This window comes from Anopheles coustani, chromosome 2, assembly GCF_943734705.1.
Source record: "Anopheles coustani chromosome 2, idAnoCousDA_361_x.2, whole genome shotgun sequence".
In the NCBI taxonomy this organism is placed as follows: domain Eukaryota; kingdom Metazoa; phylum Arthropoda; class Insecta; order Diptera; family Culicidae; genus Anopheles; species Anopheles coustani.
The window spans coordinates 15,512,065-15,529,033 of NC_071289.1; the positions used below are offsets into that span (position 1 = coordinate 15,512,065).

General features: G+C 47.1%; 1 protein-coding gene across 3 annotated transcripts in view; it reads left to right on the forward strand.

Moving 5' to 3' along the window:
- Window positions 1-16,969, forward strand: part of LOC131267591 (uncharacterized) — a 56,510-nt gene that overhangs the window by 23,797 nt on the left and 15,744 nt on the right. The gene's annotated exons all lie outside the window — the stretch shown is intronic.

Here is a 16,969-nt window from a genome sequence, read left to right on the forward strand (position 1 = left end):
CTGCTTTGCACCGGCGGCGGGTGCCGAAAAGTAAGGTTATGCTTTCGGCAGCGGCCAAAACGCTCACCCTACATACACTACGTACGCGGACACGCGGTTCCTCGCGGGCCCACATCGAATAATCCCCCGGTGTTGGTAAGGGCTTTCCGGGGCGGAGGCCTTTTATGTGTCTCCTTGTGTTTCTTCTTCCTCTTAGGGTGCGCTGTTGTTTTGTTTGCCCGCTGCTCCTTCGAATTTGCTTCAGTTTTACGATACTGCAACGTTTCGTCGTAGTACGCGAAGGAAAGCATAAGGCACGGCCCCCCCTCCATTTCCCCGTGCCGGCCACGGTCGCTATATATTATGCTGTCTGGTCGGTCTGGTGTCCCTCCCTCCCTCAGGTCAGGTTGTACTTTTTGGCGTAACTTTTTGAGCCGGCATTTTTATGGCACGTGCTTGGGAATACAATTTGGACGGATATAATCTGGGGAGGGCGCATGAATTGTATTTTTAATAAAGCACCGGCCCGGGGTTTTGATAGGAATTTTCGCTGCTCCACCGAGAACACTCCCCCCCCCGCCCTCCCCTTCCCCCTCCCTTTCACGGTGGCCAAAAGGTGTGGCCCGTGTGCGCTCCGCTGCGAAACGGATGTAATTTTGAAGTTTATGTTAATAGAACAGCGCTTCTTTTCTTCCACGCCACGCCGGGTGGGCCACCTAAACATCCTCCCCTCACCTCAGGAGCCTGCTTAGGAAGCAGCCTGCGTGACTATCAAATGACGGCGAATTGGGACGTGTTTTGCGCCGTTTGGAAATCACTTTATTACCAGCTTTTCAGCGGGTGATAATTGGTGTATTTTGATGGAGGGCGTTCAGCAAAACAGGACGAATTTCCGGTTACGACCGTTCGGTTGGAACTTGCGCTTTACTAATTTGCTTAATCTATAAGACATGGTTGGATGTTTAGAAGTCTATTTGGAACCAAAAAAAAAAATTGAGCAAAACTAATCCCCTATCTTTTACTCATGGATTGGTTTGTGCGACAGATGACGACCCAGTTTGTACACCAGCTCATGTCGTGACTGAGGGTTTAAGCTCGAAAATTAACCAGCCCCGATTAATTAGGATTGATTACAGCACGTTTTACAACGATGTTAAAAATAAATGTTTGGCAGTCGGCAAACCATTTGACAAAAACCGGGTAGTCACTGTCCAATGGTCAAGCCTTTTCGCGTGACACTAAATAGTAGGAAAATTTAAGCCTATGTGAAGAAATCGCCGCTAAAAACAATCGAATGAGCTGACGAAAACGGAAACGAGCAAATCATCCGTGTCAGCAGCGCCATCGGATCTCGTCCGAATGCGCCGCCAAACAAGCACTTTTCCCAAGATTCGCTTACACCAACCAAACACGTCACGATCAAATGGTTCATTTCACACGCAAGCGCCGTGGGGGGATCAATTGGAAAAGAGAGAAGAGGAGAGAGAGAAGAGAGGAACGACAACAATAACAAACAAACCGAAACTCCAACCCCAAAACGTTTCCAACTACGCGCGGGGTGAAGGAGAGTGTCAATTACTCGCTGAAGTCCAGCCAAAAGCAAATGCGGAAAGTATTGGCCACGGTTTGTGTTGCTCCCCTAAACATATAGACAGAGGAAACAAGAAAACAAAACATAAAAGTATCGCAAATGTGTGTGTGTGTGTGTGGCGCGCGTGAATTGAGCTGAATTGGAAGAAATAGATATTACTCGCGCAATCATTTGCAGTTATTTTTTAAAGCCTGCAATGGGGCGTGTGTTAATGTTGGCGCGCCGCGCGAGGAGTAAATTTAATGGGGGGCCCATTTTGGCCCGTCCTCGCCCGTCCCACTTCCGCCACCACCCACCCGCGTGGACGATTAAAAGACATTAAAAATAATATACCGACCGAAGAGTTAATTTCCCAGCTGCGCAAACTAACGCGAATCTCGGACAAGTCACCCATTTAGCCTTTTATTTTGTCCTTTCCGTTCGCCTGTTTCGTTCCACAGCGTCCGCTAATTTTGCTGCAGCCGATATTTACTGGGCCAACGGTTTTGTGCCATTCGCTGCAAAAAGTGATTAGACTTTAGCGTTTGTATGGTCGATGGTTCGTTGGCTTGTTAGGGGGGTCAATTTGTTGTTTTGTTCACGAATGCTCCTACTTGTCCGATCAGTTTATGAGAAGCGGTACCGAGGAAAACCATTTCGGTGACATTGAACGAGTTTGTTGGGGGTTTTTATGTGGTTTTGCTTGTCACTTTTTCGATTGCATCCATTCGCTTGTTGAGAGTTGGTGGTTAAATTGTCCGTTGGTGGTTAAAATTAATAAACTAACCGCGTGTTTGTTCATTTCATTAGGAAGGGGATGCAGGCGACGAACGGCATAATGCATAAAATAAATACAACCAACCAGTAGCAGTTTATTGATTTTTGAAAAAAAGAATTACAATTTGTTTATTTTTTATCAGATCAGAACTGTCCGATTGGAGGACCCTGAACTTACTTTTCAATTAGCAACATACTTTTCTTTTTTACTTTTGGGTTTAAACTTACTTTTCAATTAGCAATTGCGATACCCTTTAGAAAAGGGGTTTGCTGGCCAAGAAACCGCGATGAAAATGAGGCTTCATAGCCTCTCAAAGTTTATGGTACATAACGTTTTCACTACTTAAAGGCCCGAATTAAATGCCACGAGTTGGGATTTATAATACTCCACTTGTTTTTATTATCAAATAATAGATTTTCCCGTTTTTCGTCATGCATAAATTGGATGTAAACATAAAAACCCTCGATCTTTGCGATTGCTATTTCTGCGAAATTAATTTGTTATCCTCCAGCTTCGATCAACGGTTTTCGCAACTGAAAAGTATTACCATCTTCTGCATGTTCTCCTTTCTCGGAAACGATATTGCCCCTTCCCCAGTGGCTTCCGAAGGACTAGATTTCTTCGAATAATTGATTACTTGGCAAAGGCCTGACTGACTGGTTGCTGGCACCGGCACGTGGCCGTCCTAGCTTCGCAAAACATTTTCCGCTGGTTGGGCATCGGAAAAGTTTTCCACTCCACCGTTATCCTCCCCCTCCCTCCGCGCGGACGCAAACGCTCGCAAACCGCCGGCCAAACTAACTTCGTTTGTGTCCAGTGTGTCTCAAAAATTATGCTCGTTTCCACGAGAAATAAAAAAAGCCTCCCACGATCCGACCCAACAGGGCTCAACCCACCCCCATCCCCCGGGGGCCCATCATCGTAACCCAACTCTTCGGTCGCTTCAATAAACAAAATTCATCTTGGCGTAATTGTTGCTAATGGCTGCTGTCCTGCCGAACTTCATGGCTGCTGCACGGAAGCGTGAACATTTTGTGCTGCTTTTGAGTAGTTCCTAGTACCGGGGGGAGGCAGGGATGATGGGAGTGATGACCACCGAAAGCCTCGCTCAGCATCCGGCCTTGTGTGTTTGACATTCAGCGGAAAATCGCATTGCATTTAACCCAAGAGGAAACTGACCGTCGTCGTCGTCGACGGCTCCGTTCTAGTCGTCCATCGTTTGCGTGTGTGTGTGTGTGTGTGTAGGAGAGAGTGGCAAGCCTGAACGGAGAGCCCTGCAGATATCACCCCGCACCCGGGGGTTTTGCTGATTTGCTGCAATTAAAGCAAACGTCCGAAACAGACCATGGGTATGCGACGACTTGGTCATACTTTTAGATTATTACAACGGGCGAGTTGAAGTACCGGCTGGCTGTGGGTGGCTCCGAAGAGACAAGGGTGCCAAATTGACCAACCCCCCTCCCCCAGCAGCGTCCACTTCCGGAGGGAGGGAGGGGGAAGAAAAGTCAAACGGGGTTTGATCCGAGAAGAGACTTCTTCCCCAAAAGCACCCCAAAATGGAAAGGGTGGAGGGTCAAAGTTTGCTTCCCCATTTCGAACCCCACCACCCACCCCGAGAGCGCCCACGCCAGTGTCCTTGCGTGTCCTTGTGCTGGCGCTTTGCCCTCAAACCCGGCCCCGGTCCGTAACTCTTTCGCCGGCCGTCTTGTCGTGACGTTTGTGCCCCCCCCGGGAAAGCGAGTATGGTCGTAATTAAGATTTGTGTGCGACTTGGAAAGTGTCCCAACGTCACCACCATCACCCTCTAGCATCATCGGCGTGTACCGGCAGAGGCTGAAGGCTTAAGGTGCCATCGTTTCACTCGGAGTGTTGGGTGTTTGTTGGGCTTTCCGCAGAAGAATCTTCGGCGAAGAGGTCCCGGTTTTTCCCCCGTTTTTCCCCCCCTCCCCATGGCTGGCTGATGCTGAGTTGCACACATTCTTCATCTACGAGCAACGGAAACTGGCTTTAATTATGATTTATTTTCCCCTTTTACGGCCGAGAAGGTGTACCCATAAAAATAAGCACCGTCTTGAGGAACCACCATCTCTTCAGAACGGGCAAGGAGGCAGGTTAAGAGATGGTTAAGCGGGTCTTTTCTCGCGCCGTCGACAATCCCCCGGCCCAGTTCATCAGTTCCCCTCCCCCTCCCCGCCAAAGTGTATTGCTGCATGCATCGGAGCCGGTGGTGGTGGAACGAATTGTATCGTATATTTTTTACGAGCCATCGCTGACAGGTTAAAGGTTAAGTGAATTCTTTCAGCTTTCTTTAATTTCACTGCCCTTTTCTTTATGCGGCTGGGGAGAATGTTTGCCCCGATCGTGCCGTGTATTGATAGTTTTGTTTTTCCATGGCCATTGTTCGCTTGAAGTGCAGGGATTTTCGGATTAAACGTCGCTCCGGTACCGTAAATGATTATGGTCTTTGTTTTACAACGTTGCCATTTTGGGGAAAATGCCTTTGAAACTCCTCTCCGGTACGTCATGGATTCGGCAAGTGTTTTGCACTTTTTCTTCGTCCTTCGGCCGTACGTACAGGGTTTTTTTTTTGCTGGTCCACGGAGGAAGGACACTCCAAGGGCGCCCGAAAAACCGAACGACCGATGTGACCGCTTCTGTTGAGGTGATGGGGGTGAATGGGGGAGCAGGGTATGGGACACTACCGAAAGGGTTGTTGTGCCGTCGGTAATGAAAGGTCCAAATCATACTCCGCTGTAGGGGGCGGTCGACCCGAACCCCCCGACCCTGCCCGGTTTTGTGCCTTCGGTGATTTGCTATTAATGTTGCTGGTTCCATAATCCGCATTGCAATATAGTTGAAATTAATGGGTGGGCACTGTCACTTTCTTGGTTCTTCTTCTTTTTCGGTCTGTCATTTTCTTGCCTAATGGGGGGGTGTTCAAATCGGACTGCATTTTTACGAGTTTTAGCTTTTTATGTAATGCGAAGGTTTCATTTTGTAAAATTAGTTAACGAGAGTAGCTTTTGTCCTTTTATGATTATTCAATAACATCGGCTTGGTAGATTTTAATTTAAATTTTTTACTATTTCCTAGACAAGGCAAAGATGATAAAATATGATCTACTTTGACAGGAGATAGATTATTCATTCAATTTGTTTCATTTTCACTGGGCGACAATTCATCCATCATTCGTCAATAAATTTACGAGTATTCTTTCTGTGAAAAAGTATCACTTTGGCCCGAAAATATAGGCATGCCATTCACGGACCCGCTGACGACGACGCTCGATATTGATTCGCACGCAGCATGTTTTCCCCTTTTCCCTTGCAAAACCAAATCGGTGCTGTTTGGGAAAAGGAAAAAAACCTAGTCTCCGCTACGCGAAAACGGTTGTGCGTGAAAAGTGGAATGAGGCGCGGTACGTGAGTTAAGTGATCGAACGCCGATTTGGCGAAGATATTAATAGAACTAACTGGCATGAATTTGGCACCATTTTTTTTCCTTTTTGGCGCAACAACGACCGCGGCTCATTTGCGAGATGTTCGAAAATCAATCCTAGTTTTGCTTGAGTTTTTGGGGGGTAAAAGTACCACAATTTGACAAATGATTCACGGTTCGCCGACTGTGGGGTGTTTTACTTTGAAACATGGGCGAGAGTAGGCAACCATTAGACATTACAGCATAATGATTAATAGAGAGGAAGAGAGACAGGATGCAAAAGGTGTCTTAACGAAAGAAGGCATTCATATCCGAATGGTGTCGATGATCGGTGATGTGATGTAAATCGAAAAGCGAAACAACGCGTTTACGCTACTGTGTGTTCGTCTAGGAAACGCTGAACTTCACATTCTTGGCCACCATTTGCTGCGTGAAGGAAGAAAAAGGTGCACAGAAAAGAGGAAAAAAAAACACTACACTATCGTAGACGTCGTTCGTAAGACATTCGAGAGCCAGTCAGTCCACGACCGAATGGCGCTGTCTTCAAGAGCACGAGAGAGAAAAAAGCTTCGGGAAAACCCGTTTTCCTTCTCTCGTTCGTTGAAGGTGGTTGGGGAGAGGGGTCGTCCAAGGGATAGCGGCCTTTGGGAAAGCGGCGGGACGCGCTTTTACGCTAAGAAAAACACAACACACATTGCGCTCTGACGCACGGGGCATCCTTTCGTAGTGTATCGTAAAACGGCGCTCATTTCGTTTGTAGTATGTTTCCGCCCCCTCCCACTCCTTCCCCCTTTCCTTACTTTCCGTTTATACTACCATTTCGAGTCCTGCCGAAACCACGCTCCGCGGTGAGCATCTTAGCAGCGTCGACCGGGTGAGCTCCTTCATCGGCGGTGAGTACCGCGGCGTCAAAGTTCATTGATGATGCTGCTGTGGATGAGATGAGGAGGCGGCGGGTGGATGGGGTGGATGGGGTGTCGTATGGCGCTGAGAAAGGCATTCGCTCCCGCGCGAGCAGAAACGTGCCGCGTTGAGATGCAGGCTGAGATGCGAGAGTCGCGAGTTCGAGAGCGACTACTATGCAATCGGGTGTGTGTACTACGGCCTGGGGGTGGTTGGTTGGATGGGTGAGAGTGGTCGGAAGGGTGGCAGGGAGGGGGTGGTAGTTTGCGATATCGTAAAATTCCGCCGTAGCTCGTAGCGACTCGCGAACGGCGCATGCGTCCGCTCGTTCATTCACATTTCTCCGCCGGCATTAGAGATATAGGGGATGATGATGGCGAACGATGGCTTTGGCTTCACACAGCACAGCGCGACGTTGTTGGTCGATGGTTGTTGGCCCAACACACGACCGATCGTTTGGCGAATCGGACCCATTGTGTGCATGCGCCGACTTGGTCGCCGATGTGTGTAGATTGGAATGTTGTGTGCTCCTCGTTGTCCGCGGGTTGGGGGGGAAGGGTTGGAGGAATGGGAAACTGGCGGGGGGAATTCCCGAAAACTCTCCCCAGCCCCAGCAAATCGTACAACCAAAACCGTACTTCCATCTTCGTCTTACGACTGCCAGAGGTCGAACTGCTGTGTGTACGCGCAACGATTGTTGGTTGGTTGGTTTTCTTTTTGCCACACACACACACACACACACACTCGCAACTCTCATCTTCCTCTCTCTCTCCCTCTCTCGTTGCGGGAAGAAATCGTACTGTTATTGGTATTTTCGGTGTATTATATCGTAAACACATTCCTCCGCGCAAGAGCCAAACAAACGAGCCCAGGGCATCGTGCATATTTTTCGATTTGGCACGTCCTCTCCTAACTCGTTTTTTTCCGTCCGAAATAGAGCGGTTCGCCGGGAAGACGACGGATGGAGGGAATTGCTACTGGGAATCGGATTGTTTGCTTTATCGTTTTCCACGCGATAACACACACAAGAGCACCCCCACCCCTCCCCCTCAGCATCGTGGAGATTCCGTTTGCTGTGAAGAACGCTCACGCTCCTTGGCTGTTGCTCGGGGCGGGCGCTGGTTTTGGATGGAAAGTCGTCAATTTGTCGAACGAATTTTCCACCCCGAAGGGGGGCGGGGTGGGAAGGACAAGGACCGTTCGGTTGGTTCAGGTCCAAAAATAGACTCAATATTCCGGGTACCGTGACGATAAAACCCCGCAGTGGAAGCGTGATGCCGTTCTGCGTTGACTCACCTTGTTGGCGTGTCCCGTCGCTTAAGGTGCCGGGATGAGGTAAACGAGATGATTACGGTGTGGTTTGATGATTTCCGTGGTTGAACCCCCGTGTGGTGCTCGTGAAGTTGAACGAACGGACAGATGCCGCTGGGTAATATACGAGCGGCATCATCGTTAGCGTACGGAGTAATGTTCCCTTTGCGCGCAGTCCTTGACACAATATACGTCCTGGACTGTCTAATCCGTACCTTTGAATGTGATTTAAAGAAAAGACGAATCCAACCAAGTACTAAGATTGTCCAATTTTCAAAAAATGTTTCCAATGACCTGGCGCCTCCATCGAGTGTCGGTCCTTTGAAGATTTGCTTGAAAACGTGTTAAAAGTGTCTTATTCAGTTTAAATTCCATTATCCATTAGTTTTTACTACTCAATAAACAAAACGTAAATTAAAAATAGGTAAATTTTTTTAAATGTAAATTCCAAACATTAATTTTTATTTGCAAATTTTCACACATTGTACACCCTCTAACGAGTATCGATTTAGTCTGTGCTTGATTTTCCGTATCCTAAAATTTTTTTTCTTCGTAAAGTAAACTGTTTCCACCGATTCGTTGGGTGGAATGACAACGTGGCGGCACTAAATTATTCAATTAATATCAATTACATCCCTTCGGCTGTTTCGAGCCACGGCGGACCGACGGCCGAAGGAGCATATCCCTGCCGGATTTTCTATCCGGCTCCGAATCGCGTGGCAAGCGAGGGGGGGGGGGGGGGGGCTTAGTCACGAAATTGCATTTTTTTTTCTCTCTTTGTCTTTTCACTACAAACAACCGGTTCGCTTTGATCTTCACACGTTTCCTGTCGTTACGGGTCGTTTTTTTGTTTTTGGTATTCGTTTTCCTGTGTTTTTTTTTCTTCGGTTCACTTTGGACGAACGCTTCCTCTCGCCGAAGACACAATGTGCCATGAATGTTGAAAGAATGTGGGAAAACGATGTTAAATGAACATTTGCTGTTGAATAATTAAAAGAGATGGTTGTTTACTTCGCCGTTCGTTCTGTTTTTTTTTTCTCTTCTCTCCTATTATCGTTCCAAGCAGTCATTCGACGATGCTTTGATTCATGCTTAATTGATTCAATTTTTCTCCCTTTTCCAGTCGGTTGTTTTAATTTTCCTACCCAACCGCTGTTCGGTTGTGAGTCGCGTTAGGTGAGGTCTCGATGCCGATAATTACAAAAAGAAGGAAACCTCAAAAAGAAAATTTGCCTTACACAGAAACCACGCGGGCATTTTCCAGCGGCCCAACACTCTATCGATTGTCCCGCCGGGAATCCGAACAGATGTGCAGGAAACAGCCGGGATGGGTGGGCCGAGATGGTCAAGGACTTAACCAAAAGTTAATTAAATTTCCCCATACTACTGGCGCACGCCACCACGATGCGGCTCAATACATATATATGTGAACTCTGTGCGCGCTTTCGGTGGAGTGGTTTGTTTTTTCTTCTTCTTTTGGTTCATTCCCCACGGTTCCGGATCCCGGAGACTTCCGGTGCTTCGATTCGTTTGATACCAGTTATACAGGCTCTCATTTCCTTTCCTTCCCCTCACACATGTCTTTTCCACTTTTCTCGCCATAAGACCGGCTTTTCTTTCGTCGAAGCAAACGCTGGAGTGGCAGAACGACCCTCGGAATTTCGATCGTAAAATGTGCAAACTTTTGCGTTTTGTAAAAGCCGTTGTTTTCGCAGGCCGAAGGTCAGAGCATGTTCTCGCCGGAAAACTTCCCCAATTTCCCACCTCCCCTCCTCCTACTGTCAAGGGGAGCGAATGGTCGAAAACTACAGCCGTTTCCCTGTCGCTGGCGTTCCTCCGCTAAGCGGGGTAAGGGCGGAAAAGTTTTTGTGTGAAAATTTGAGCCCCAGTGCTGAAGAAAAACAAAACTCACCCAACATATAAACCTCGCGTAGGCCTCGTAGTCCCTGCCCCGTCGTTCGGGATGGCTTTTCGACTTTCGGAAAGACACAAAATGCAACATTTTCCACCACCTTTTGGGCTACGGGCTCGCTCGGGCTGGCGATCGTGTGGTGGTAGTAAAAAAGTTTATGGTTTAATTTTTATCGCTCCACCGGCACGGTGAAAATGGCGCCCGGGTCCTCTGCCGGGAACACCGTTCGGCACCGATGGCGACGATGCCCGAACGGAACCGCAGCGCGTACACGCCGAAAAGAAAGAAACTCCTAAATGGATGGTGTGTGTGTTTGTGCGGGGATAAGTTAAATAAATTTGTCGAGGATTACGGAAGAAAAGCGCAACATTCACTGCTCATAAACATTCCCCAGAAGGCTCGATGTTTCCATCTAACAAATACAAAAAGCTCAAAACAGAAGAAAGCCACACGGGACTCGGAAACCTCGCAGCAGTTTCTTCGGCCAAAGGGAAAGTTAACGGCCCGCTACAACTTAATAGCCGATGGTTTGAAATGTAAGACATACCTCCTTCTAGCCGGACCCGAATGCAAGGCCATTTTGGGCTAAGCGAACGTCTGTCTGACTGGATTGACTGACTGGGCTGAATGACTGACGGGTTGATGGTTGATTACGGTTTGAATGTTTGATGAGCAAATCAAACGGGGAAATTTTTGCCGGCTAATGACAATTTTCGAATCGTTCGGTTTGCCTGCCCACACACCCACCCACCCACAGGACGCTTTTCCTCCGCGCGGTGCAACATTGTATCGAAATATTTCATCGCCCGAAACAGAGGCGCATACGCAATCGTTTAGTGTTTCGCCCCAATTGGCGTCCATGGAGTGGTTTGCCATCAAAAGGGTAAATTGATGCAACTATGTTCGTACTCCCGCACCCGTTTTTTATTCGCAGTAAAGTGTGCTGCGAGACTCTAAATGTGCGCTTAATTCGTTGTCTATGAGAAGGTCATTGACAGAAGAGAAAATGAAATTTTAATTTGTTAGACGTTCATATGGTTCAAAGTTAGTGAGGTTTGTCCGAAGTAATCGATACTGAAACTGTTGATTAGATAATTCCCTCGTGCCCCTTTTTCTGGATGAGCAAAGAAATTGTATCTTTTCTCAACATTTTATTTAAATCGTATATGATTTTTTCCGCTTATCAAACCTCTCCTGAATTATTGTAGTTGTTTCAGATTAACAAACTTCTAGTTTCCCGTCTGGTGGATCGAAACAAATAATTTACTCTCCTGGACACCCAACATCCGTTCGTGATGTCCTATGAACCGAAGCCTGGCGATGGATTGCTTTATTTTATGATTAATTTCCATGCACATTAGCACATTCTGACGAGCGAGTGTGCTGCCGCAGGATTATGCAAAACGGGATGTCCGTCTCCCTCCGGATCGATCGGACGGAGTGTGTACCTCCTTTCCGTAGCACACTCTGCAGATTGCAGACGTTCGGGTAAGCCACCCAGAACTGTCTAGCGGTTGTAATAAAATCGAATGCTGATGAAATATGTATGCGCCACCCGTCGATGTCGATGTCCATCGAACGTCTGCCCGATGCGCCCGGGTGAGGCTAACTTTTTCCGCGTATCGACGGACGAGACTCTGGGCGAGACAAAGTGTGGCCTCCACGGAGGCACAGCTCGGGAGTGATGCAACCGGTGTTCGATGGTCCCTCGATGAGCTGCAAATACAATGTTGCCACGATTCGGTCATAGGAGGACGATATGAGTTGGCGTGCTCCTGCCAGCAAAGTCAGCGGTGTCCCTTCGGTGATAGACTTCCGGTTGGTTGGATTCTTTCGTAATTTCCGGTTCAGCGGGCGAGTGCAATGGTTGGGTTAATTTTTCCGAGTGCAATGAACGCGTTTTACCAGCTTGCAAGGACGAACACATTATGCTGATGTTGATGATTGATCGAATGTTTAAGAAATACCATTTAGCTTGAGGGCTTTAATCGTTAGATTGTTTCCCTGTCATGTATAAACTTTATTTTATTTTTTAATGCATTCTCTTTGTGTGACGTTTGCGACCATTGATAAAAGTTTATCGTTTAATGGATTCGCCAACAACCGGAAGAGCAAATGTCATTAAACGATTTCGGGCTTTCGAATGAGACTCGCCCCGTTCAATCCCTATACACATTAATGTGAAAAATTATGTCCATTCAAATTAACCTCATGCAAATTGTTCCGAACAACGGTTTGTGTGCTCCCCTTGTCTCGGGAGGAACAAGGGGTTGCATTATTCAAATTCCGAGTCCAAACTTCGAATATTTTCACCCTCCCCTCTTCAACGATGCACACTGCAACTGCAACACTTATCATAATGAATGTCGAAATCGTGGATTAATCACTTATACGCGCGCATAATCGGATAAACCTTCGGGTCGGGTCGGTAAATCAGCGGAAATTGCTTGCGTGATATTGATGGGCCCCCCGAAAAGAAACAAAAGCCAAATGAGAAGTGAAAAATAAACCGTCGTCCCATACTCGCAACGATAAAAATCCTTTAAGGATGCTCAATTTTCATTGCAGCCCGCAGTTTAAAAAAAAAACTGCGGCACATCATTTCCATCCATCGTCATTACGGTGCGAGCTGCGAAAAGCTGGACGAAAGAGAGTGTACCCCATTTCGTGCGTCTCAAGTCCCGTCGGCCGCCGCAACGGCTGGAAGTCCGGAACAATTTCCGGGCGCCAATGAAATTACCGTCGATGGGTCAGCGGTCAAACCCGGCGGTGATGGTTGCATTAATTTCGCGACCATTTCCCAAAGGCAACCTCCCCCCCCCACCCATCCATCCTGTAGCGAAGTATCCTTTTTGTCATGAAATGCACAACACACAGTTGCAGCCGTTTTCATCAAACGGACAATTTATATTCCATTTTCCGATTCCGACCGACGCTGTTCAATTGTCGTTTTGTGTCGTTTTACCATTTTGTTACTGTGCCAAGGATGGTGAGGGTTTTTTTTTGTCGCGTCCAACATTATCCCAAGGAAAAAGTCAAATCAGTTCCCCTAACTGTTCTTTATTGCGAAAGTTATCGTAAGGGCAGGCTCCACCCAACCGGCCAGCGACAAAGAAGGGTCGTTGTAATGCAACAAAATTGAACAGTTTGTATCATGCAAGGGACGCTATTCTAGGTTCCACTCGTTCCGATTTTGTGTTTGCTCCGTTTCAGCGGAAATTGTTGCACACGCGAACAACAATGAAGCAGTTTGATTGGGAGCGGATTGATGTGGCGCTCGATTGAACGGTATGCAAATAATGTTACATGCATATGCTACCCGATTAGCACCACCGTTTGCTCCAGTGAGCACATGTTTTCCCGGTGGTTTTGATGGGCGATGAGTAACGCTAACGTGCGTGAGTGAATTGGTCAATATTTGACGAACCACTTCAGCGCTACGATTCGCGTAGCGGTGACGCAAATTCAATATTTTGCTGTTGCGTTGTTGTGAATTTTATGGGACATAAAATATTATTTTCTCAATTGATCAGTTGATTGTCAATAGAGAAATCCGAATATGTTAGCTTCAGTTTATTTTTGTTGTTGAAACACATTTATACTTACAACTTTGATGAAAAAGAGTGCACTTAATTAATTATCTTCATAAATATTCAATGAGTTCTCTTGTTCTATGATGTATTTAATGTTATTAAATCCGAATATGTTAGCTTCAGTTTAGTTTAGTTGTTGAAACTCATTTATACTTACAACTTTTAAGAAAAAAGTGCATTTAATTTATGTATTTATCTTCATAAATATTCAATAAGTTCACTTGTTCTTTGATGTATTTAATGTTAGAGTAAAAATTTCTACTAGATTTGTCTTTAACTTTTTCGCAAAGGATTCTTTCATTTTTCCACGTTCACCTTTCGGCTTAAATTCTACGTTAAATAATCCGCTGCCAGAGGTTGTTGGTCTATAAATACACATTTATGACGCTACGGCTTTACGACACTTACGCCGGTCTGGCAGGAAGTGGACCGCGGTGCTAACTCGTACGCTAACATCACACCCTCTCTCCCCTATTTCCCTTCTTGCCACCCATGCGTTCGGCTTTAGAGCTTCCGAGTGTGCACGCAAAATCAGCTGTTTTGTGATAAGGCGTGTGGGGACAGAAAAATAGCGGTCCTCTGGGGCAGAACTCGCCCGCCTCGTCTAGCAATTTCCTGAACAAGAAATGTCTTGTGTCCCTGAACGCACATCAACAGCTGGTCAACACAAGACTTTCTCGATCGTGGTAGAAACAACCTCGCCGTTTGGCAAACATGTCAAGTTGATTGTGGCCCTTGGGGGAATGTGGTTTCGTAACGCGCGATGCGGGAACATTAACGATTTAATATTTTGAGATCGTGTCATCAGTATATTTCAAACATGGAACTTCATAGACTGCTGTTGTTGTTTTGAAAGAAGGAGCAATAAGTTCTATCAGCAATTATACTGTACAATTTTTGAAAGTTGCATCATTCATTTTTCACACTGTAATGTAAAAAAGTGCACTAAAAACGGTCGAGAACTCGTATGGATGAGTTTCATAGCCTTTTTTATAATCAGCGGCACGAAACGCTGACTCTGGAAGGCATTACACAAGCCGGTGTCACGATCGTGATCGCGATCAGCACGCGTTGCGATAATGGTTTGGCATCGTTTGTTTTGTTGTCCGCGGCCGTCCCATTGAACATGACGTATGGTTGTTTTTCTCGCATTGAGTAATATTGCTGTGCGCTGACAGCTGTTTTCGCGAGCCTTCGAGCCAGAGTCGAGAAGTATATGGCATGTTTGCGGTAGACGTTGTTTGTGTCTCTTGCATGAATTTGCTATAAAGCCCTTCATAAACTTCTTCCCACCCCCCCGTTGGCGGAGGGTGGGTGTTGTGGAGGGTCACTTGAATATGTAATCCCTCGCTCCTCCGTTCGGAGTTGGCGATAACCTACCGGTGCGGGTGCTGCTGATCTGATCGTCGGTGGAGGAGTAATGTGTTTGTTTAAATCCAACACAGTCTTATGCATTGCAGGTAGAGTTGTCTAACTCAGATTTAGATTCATGAAAACAGATTCCTGTATCAATACGGAGTCTCGTGAATCTTTTGCGAATCATCAATCTTCAAAGATTCATGAATCACAAATGAATCTTGATTCTTTCAAGGTTATAAAATAAAAAAAATCGATGCCTTTCTCGACGCAGGTTGTCAAAATCCGTTTCAAAAAGTTAATAACAACATTGTTTCATATCCGTGCAGGCTTTCGTAGCGTGGGTAGAATATTTCTAGAGGGATTCACATGTCGAAAGATTCATAAATCCCCTAACATTCGTGATTCACTCTCAATGATTCTTACATAAAAGATTCATAGGTATTAATCTCGCCCAAAGCTTCATAAGACACAACTCTAATTGCAGAGCCTTTCCCACACCCCGGCATCAATAACTGTTCGAGATAAGAAGCTGACAAACATGTTATGACTCGTCTATCAATTAACACTGTCAACGTGCTGTGCACGCACCGGGGGCCAAATGTGTGTTGTTGTCTGGTCCACCAGAACGCATACACAGGTTGCATGTGAACAGTGTTCCAAGTTTCGCTCTTTGACCGATTCGTTTTCTGTTGTAGGAAATTGGGCTTCCAAAGGGAAATGCCCATCCATGTTCATAGATGTGGCCTGATATCTCCGCAGCTACCTCATGCCATCCTTTCAGTGCCTTTTGGTACCCTCGAGCTCCACAAATGAGCTAAGCCCGGCGCACCAACACGGACGGGCCCCTCAAGCGTGAAGAGCGCTTGGCACAAAAAAGTTGTGCTAGGCCAGGTTCAAGGAAGCGGACCACACGCCACCCCTTGCGAGGCAAGTCGGGCGAGTTACGCGCGCTGTTTACTCCTAGCCTAGGAAAACCTCGTAAACAGCGGGTCATATAGCGGGGTAAACATAGCCCAATCAGCACCGTTTTCTTCTGCCCGCGCGAGCATCTTAGTATTCTTCGACGGGGCTCTCGGAGGCTACTGATAAGATTGCCGGGTCCGATTAGACTCGAACCATCGTATCATCACCGTAAATCTGCAAGCGGTCACCAACGTTTTGTGCGGGTTGTTTTTCGCTCTGTTTTGAGCGAGTGCGAAAACAAAATGACACGGGAAAGGAGTTTGAGCTATTCGTTCCGCCGAAACATGCTTGTTTTGAATGATTCCATGGACAATCCCCATCCGTAGCCGAGATCAAATGCTTGCGAAAACCCGAGCTAGAGAACGAACGGGGCGAATTGGTGGACAATCGGTTGGTTGGTTGGCTTGTCGGTGGACGACTTTACAGATAAGACGCACACACGGGCGCACAGCACACAACCCGGCCGGTTGTTGTTTTGGCGATAGCGCTCGTCCGAGAACAGCTGATGAAATTTCGAGCTACAGTTTCAGCAACGAATCCCAGGGCAAGGAGGGTCCAATGTAGCACGGGAGCGGACCGCGTTCGGAGCCAAAGCCGATAAGGAATGTGTACCAAAATATGAAAGGAAATTTCCATCGTCCCCGTCGTTCGTGGTCCGAAGTCGGCGGCACTCAATCGTGCATGGATGATGGTGGTCACGGAGCGGGAGGGTGGGAACATAAATTCGGGTATGGACCAGTTAGGGCCAGTTGTGCCGTTTGGGGCTGGGTGATGAAGTCATAAGAAAGAACCGAACAAGAAAAAGAGCCCTGTTGTGTACGGAAACTGTTTCTAGCGCCGCCGCGCGCGTTGTTTACTGAAGAGGACGCTCCGCAGCCTGTTAGATAATCGTTGGTTCGTTGCGCGCGGTACGGCACGTTTTCCTGAGCCGCCGGGTTCTGGAAGCTTCCCGGAACTCAGTTCCTGGAACACACCCCCCAGAGGAACACACCAACTCTGGTGCTGGTAGTTCGTACGGGGTGAGATGTGGTAGTACCAAATCAAGCCACACGCTCTCACACATCTGTCATCTGTTGGGCACTACTAACTTGGTCACAACTATCGCTTGTGTGTTGCACTACGATCACCATCCGTTTAGTGCGCACACTACTTACTACGAGCGT